This window comes from Photinus pyralis, unplaced genomic scaffold (genome assembly GCF_008802855.1).
Source record: "Photinus pyralis isolate 1611_PpyrPB1 unplaced genomic scaffold, Ppyr1.3 Ppyr1.4_LG9, whole genome shotgun sequence".
Classification (NCBI taxonomy): Eukaryota; Metazoa; Arthropoda; class Insecta; order Coleoptera; family Lampyridae; genus Photinus; species Photinus pyralis.
This window is the reverse complement of record NW_022170878.1, coordinates 11,409,012-11,415,077: the sequence shown is the minus strand read 5'-3', so window position 1 is coordinate 11,415,077 and position 6,066 is coordinate 11,409,012.

Here is a 6,066-nt window from a genome sequence, read left to right as displayed (position 1 = left end):
TAACGGAACTGATAGCGCCACTTTATACGCGGTAGCTTATCTGTCTCGCTTCCTAAATTAAAAGTCGGGAGATGGCACTCTTCGACATTTAGGGGCTCGCGTACCGCTTTCCCCTCGTAAATAATTGTATTAATCTCTGCTGAAACAATTTTTTTTCCAAATTGGTTTCATCAGGACATGCAATTATTGCTATAGAAGGATTAAACATGACGGGAAATGGTGTAACGGGAGTCGAAGACGCTCCAATAAGATGAATCGAGTCGCCGGTTTTGCGTGCTATACTGCTATAAGCTCGAGTAGTACAGCTTAGTCATATCCGTCCGTTGATAAGTGCAGCTTGAATTTTTTCTAATTTGTATTGATGTAGGAAGGATTAGTGGTAGAGTTCGTTTGGATATTAAGGACGCGAAATTTTAAAACTCTAATCATTGTAAATAAATCAGTCGTTGAATCAAAGTCATTTTTTTCAGTTACTCAATGGAGGTGCGAGGAACAGCTTACAATCGGTACAAGTGACGGTGTGCCCCACACACCCCTCCAATCTTCTCGATCTCCAACCGAGGTTCAACATGGGCCTTCGATCCAACAACGCAGACAGCCATTCAGAGCTGGGCAGTATTCGATTTTGTAAATACTTTTTAGTATTCAAATCCTTTGTAATTAAATACTTTTATGGAAGCAGTATTTGTATTTGTAACTCAAATACTTTCACAAATATTTAGTATTCGAATACTTCGCAAAGTATTTGGATACTTCGTAAAGTATTCGAATACTTCGCAAGGTATTTGAATACTTTGAGACAATTCGTACTTTTTCGATCAGACTTCTCAATCAAAAGTTATGGACTAGAAACCAATTTCGAAAAAAAATTCAAAGGGCTGTAACTTTTGAACTAATAGCCCAATCTTGGAACTGTTTAAAATTATGGATCCTACAGGTTACATCTATAAGAAAATTTTTTTCCGGGTCGATCTGAGAAAATTTTTTTTGCGAGCCTCAAAAAAAGGCAGTGTATAACCTTCCTTTTTCACCAAAAATCGACTGCACCAAAATTTCTCGGGAAAACACTTTTTCTTATTAATTTTGGTGCGTAGAATCCAAAACAATTCGTACTTTTTCGATCAGACTTCTCAATCAAAAGTTATAGACTAGAAACCAATTTCGAAAGAAAATTCAAAGGGCTGTAACTTTTGAACTAGTAGCCCAATCTTGGAACTGTTTGAAATTATGGATTCTACAGGCCACATTCTATAAGAAAATTTTTTTCCGGGTCGATCTGAGACAATTTTTTTTTCGGGCCTCAAAAAAAAGGCAGTGTATAACCTTCCTTTTTTACCAAAAATCGACTGCACCAAAATTTCTCGGGAAAACACTTTTTCTTATTAATTTTGGTGCGTAGAATCCAAAACAATTCGTACTTTTTCGATCAGACTTCTCAATCAAAAGTTATAGACTAGAAACCAATTTCGAAAAAAAATTCAAAGGGCTGTAACTTTTGAACTAGTAGCCCAATCTTGGAACTGTTTGAAATTATGGATTCTACAGGCCACATTCTATAAGAAAATTTTTTTTCCGGGTCGATCTGAGACAATTTTTTTTTGGGGCTCAAAAAAAGGCAGTGTATAACCTTCCTTTTTTACCAAAAATCGACTGCACCAAAATTTCTCGGGAAAACACTTGTTCTTATTAATTTTGGTGCGTAGAATCCAAAACAATTCGTACTTTTTCGATCAGACTTCTCAATCAAAAGTTATAGACTAGAAACCAATTTCGAAAGAAGGGCTGTAACTTTTGAACTAGTAGCCCAATCTTGGAACTGTTTGAAATTATGGATTCTACAGGCCACATTCTATAAGAAATTTTTTTTTCCGGGTCGATCTGAGACAATTTTTTTTTCGGGGCTCAAAAAAAGGCAGTGTATAACCTTCCTTTTTTACCAAAAATCGACTGCGCCAAAATTTCTCGGGAAAACACTTTTTCTTATTAATTTTGGTGCGTAGAATCCAAAACAATTCGTACTTTTTCGATCAGACTTCTCAATCAAAAAGTTATGGACTAGAAACCAATTTCGAAAAAAAATTCAAAGGGCTTGTGATATTTGCAGGGGTTTGGTTTAATTAAGATCACGAAAACTTCATATTTATTTTATTAGGAATTGAATAAATTCCGTAGACAGTAATTACTGGTACATGCTTACTCGATCTTGATTACAAATCTACTGTTAGTAATATTAACCTACTAGTGACACACCGAAAGTGGAATAATGCTTACTGCTATAATAAGCGTTTTCGCAAGAAAGTTAATGCAATTAAATGTAAATCAGTTCAATGCAATGATTATGAATCAACAATTATTTGAACTCAAAGTTTTGAAACCTTATGCACGTGTATCCTAATTTCGGCAATCACTAATTATTACATTACATCTCCCTCGGAAACTTAAAAAAATATATATTGTTGGAGGTCAATGTATATTTTTTTTTTCCATCACTAAAATTAAATACTTACTATGCTAATATGCTATAATTTACAATAATGAAATTGTTTTAGAAAACTTACATATGATATAACTTAACTCTATTTTTATGTACCTCTTGCAATTTACGATCTACTCTAATGACAATATTTGGTTGCTTAACTTCTACTATTTCAAACGGACCTTTAAATAATGGATCCATTTTATGATTACATTCGTTTTTTAACAAAATCTTATCTCCTACCTTATAATCTGTAACTACACTTTTCAAATCATAGTAATTTTTTCGTCTGTACTTTGAATTTAACAAATTTTGTCTAGCATCTTGACATGCTTGTTGTAAACGGTATTTTAATTGAATTGGATAACTATCAAAATTATACATTGGATCAGTTTTTGTTGTTATATTTGAAGGAATTTTGCAAGTTTTACCAAAAACTAATTCGAAAGGCGTGTAACGCGTTTCAGTATGAACCGAATTGTTGTACGCAAAACACCAAAATGATACCCATGTACTCCATGCATCTGGGTGATTAGCAATCTGCATTCTGAGATATGAACCTAAGTTTTTATGAGAATTTTCCAAAGAGCCTAAAGTTTGGTGGTGGTATGCTGTTGAATTTAGTTTTTTTTTATCTTTAAAATTTTGCAAACCTCTGTCAATGTTGAGTTTAGAAATTCTGTACCTTTATCTGTAACTATTTCATCTGGAACACCATACCTTAATATAAAGTTTTGTACAAAAGCTTCGGCTACGGTATTAGCTTCTTTATTGATTAAAGGGTATGCTTCTACGAATTTACTTAACTCACATTGTAACGTAAGGATATACTTATGGTTTTTTTCATCTGGTTCTAATGGACCTATCAGATCTAAATAAACTTTTTGATATGCGGAAGTAGCTGTGGTTGTTATTTCCATCGGTTCAATCTTAGCGTTTGAATGTTTATACCTTTGACAGTCATCACATTTTCTAATAAAATTTTGTACATCTTTCTGTAATCCATTCCAAAAATAATACCTTTTTATATTGTTATATGTTCTGTTGATTCCAGCATGCCCTCCTGTAGGTAACATGTGAAAATCATTAATAATTAACTGTTGTGTATCTTTGTCGGTTATATGTTCAATATCTTTTAATATACTAATTTTTAAATTTCTGGTTTTCAATTGTTTTCCAATTTTAATTATTTCATTTAGGAAGATCATATTTATACAAAACCTATTTGGGTAGAACGCGTTCTGATTCTTTTTTATTACGATTAATTCCGGAATATTATTTTGTTTACATATATATTCTAGGTCTCTCAACGACTCACTTAATGACGACGTTGATCGAGAATCCTGTATACAATAATAAATTAGTTGCAACTCCTTATCATATAAATATATTCTCCTATGTGCACATCATACTTTTTATTCTTCAAAATTTTGGAAAACTCTTCTTGTGAAATTGGTCTTAATTCAGTAGCTTTAATTGGTTTCTTTAGCAACTCTACCACGCCAGGGTGATCAGTCCTATCATGAAGAATTACGTTATTTTTGTCTAGATTTTGTGATATTGAACGTGTTATAACAAGAACTGTTTCTTCAATTCTCGAATTCATAGCTTTTAATTCATCTGAAGTGATTTCAATACGAGACAAAGCGTCTGCAGTTACGTTTTGTTTTCCCTGTATATATTTAATTGAAAAATCATATTCGTCTAAAATTAAACGAAATTTAGTTAGTCGACTAGATTTGTTGTTCATGCCAAATAAATAAATTAATGGTCGATGATCGGTAAAAATTTCAAATTTACGACCGTATAGATAAGGACGAAAATGTTTTACAGCCCACACAATAGCCAAAAGTTCCTTTTCTATCGTACAATAATTTTTTTCTGCTTGATTTAATGTTCTGCTTGCAAATGCGACTGGTTTATCATCACCATTGCATAAAACTGCTCCCAACGCAATTCCTGATGCGTCAGTTTTTAAAATAAAATGATTGTCTTCTGAAAAATTTGGATATTGTAACACGGGTGGTTTTATTAAAGAATTTTTTAATTTATCGAAACTAGACTGACATTCCGCCGTCCAACTAAATGGAACATTTTTTTTTAACAAATAATTTAGCGGTGCTGCGATATCTGCAAAATTTTTAATGTACCTACGGTAATAATTTGCTAATGCTACAAATCGTCTGGCGCCGTCGGCGTCCTTGGGTAATGGATATTCTTTAACAGCTTTGACTTTTGCTGGATCAGGTAAAATACCGTCGGGTGTTATTATATGACCTAAATAATTTTCGCTTTTTTTTTTAAACCATACGTTATCAAAAATGTTTTCCCGTTTTCGTCTAACAACCCATTGTATAATTCAATAGCATCCACTAACCTTTTGGTCGTTTCTTCTGAGCCATCCATTAATGGCAACAAACTTCCCGCGGTCATTAAATTAAATTTTTCTCCCATTGTTATACTGCTAGTACTGGAAGTTAGTGGTAGTATATTTAACTTTGAAACCTGTATATCCGATTCTGAATGTGTGCCTAACTCTAAAGCTTGCCTATCTAACTTACATTCTTTTATTCTATCATCTGATATTTGGTTAATTAATTCAAAATATTTTAAAATAGCTTCAACATACTGTTTTACTTGTTTCCTTATATCCTCACTAGATGGATTTTTATTAAAATTGTCCCTAATTTCCTCAAATTCTCGCTCTAATTTAGTAACTTTGTTAAACTTACGTTCAGTAGTACCGGGATCGTTGCGTCTACTTACAGAGTCCTTTAATAAATTGCGGTGAATTACTCTCAGCTCTTCGTATAGATGTTTGAAAAGGGTTTCGCACATTACACAATCCTACACAAACACTCACTACACTAGCCACATTTCTTCTTTATACTCGCTCCACACTCCTTGACAGCTCGTCTCTAATCTTCTGTTCCAACCTCTTCTTACAAAATCTGTATATTCCAATTAGTATAACGATTATGACTAATCCGCCTACTACCATTTCCAAAATTTCTTTTATGGTAAATTGTGTCGTAGTTTGTCCTCCGCTGTTGCCCGCTTGTGCTATGATAACTTCTTCTTTAGACTGTGTTCCTCCCATTTTCTTCCTTCAAAAAAAAATTTGTGTTTTCCACTTACAGCATTTTATACAGAAATTTCAACTCGGCTGGCAGGTTCTACAGAAATTCAATTTCAACTCGGCTGGCAGGATCTACAGAAATTCCAACTCGGCTGGCAGGATCTACAGAAATTCCAACTCGGCTGGCAGGATCGCCATGTGATATTTGCAGGGGTTTGGTTTAATTAAGATCACGAAAACTTCATATTTATTTTATTAGGAATTGAATAAATTCCGTAGACAGTAATTACTGGTACATGCTTACTCGATCTTGATTACAAATCTACTGTTAGTAATATTAACCTACTAGTGACACACCGAAAGTGGAATAATGCTTACTGCTATAATAAGCGTTTTCGCAAGAAAGTTAATGCAATTAAATTTAAATCAGTTCAATGCAATGATTATGAATCAACAATTATTTGAACTCAAAGTTTTGAAACCTTATGCACGTGTATCCTAATTTCGGCAA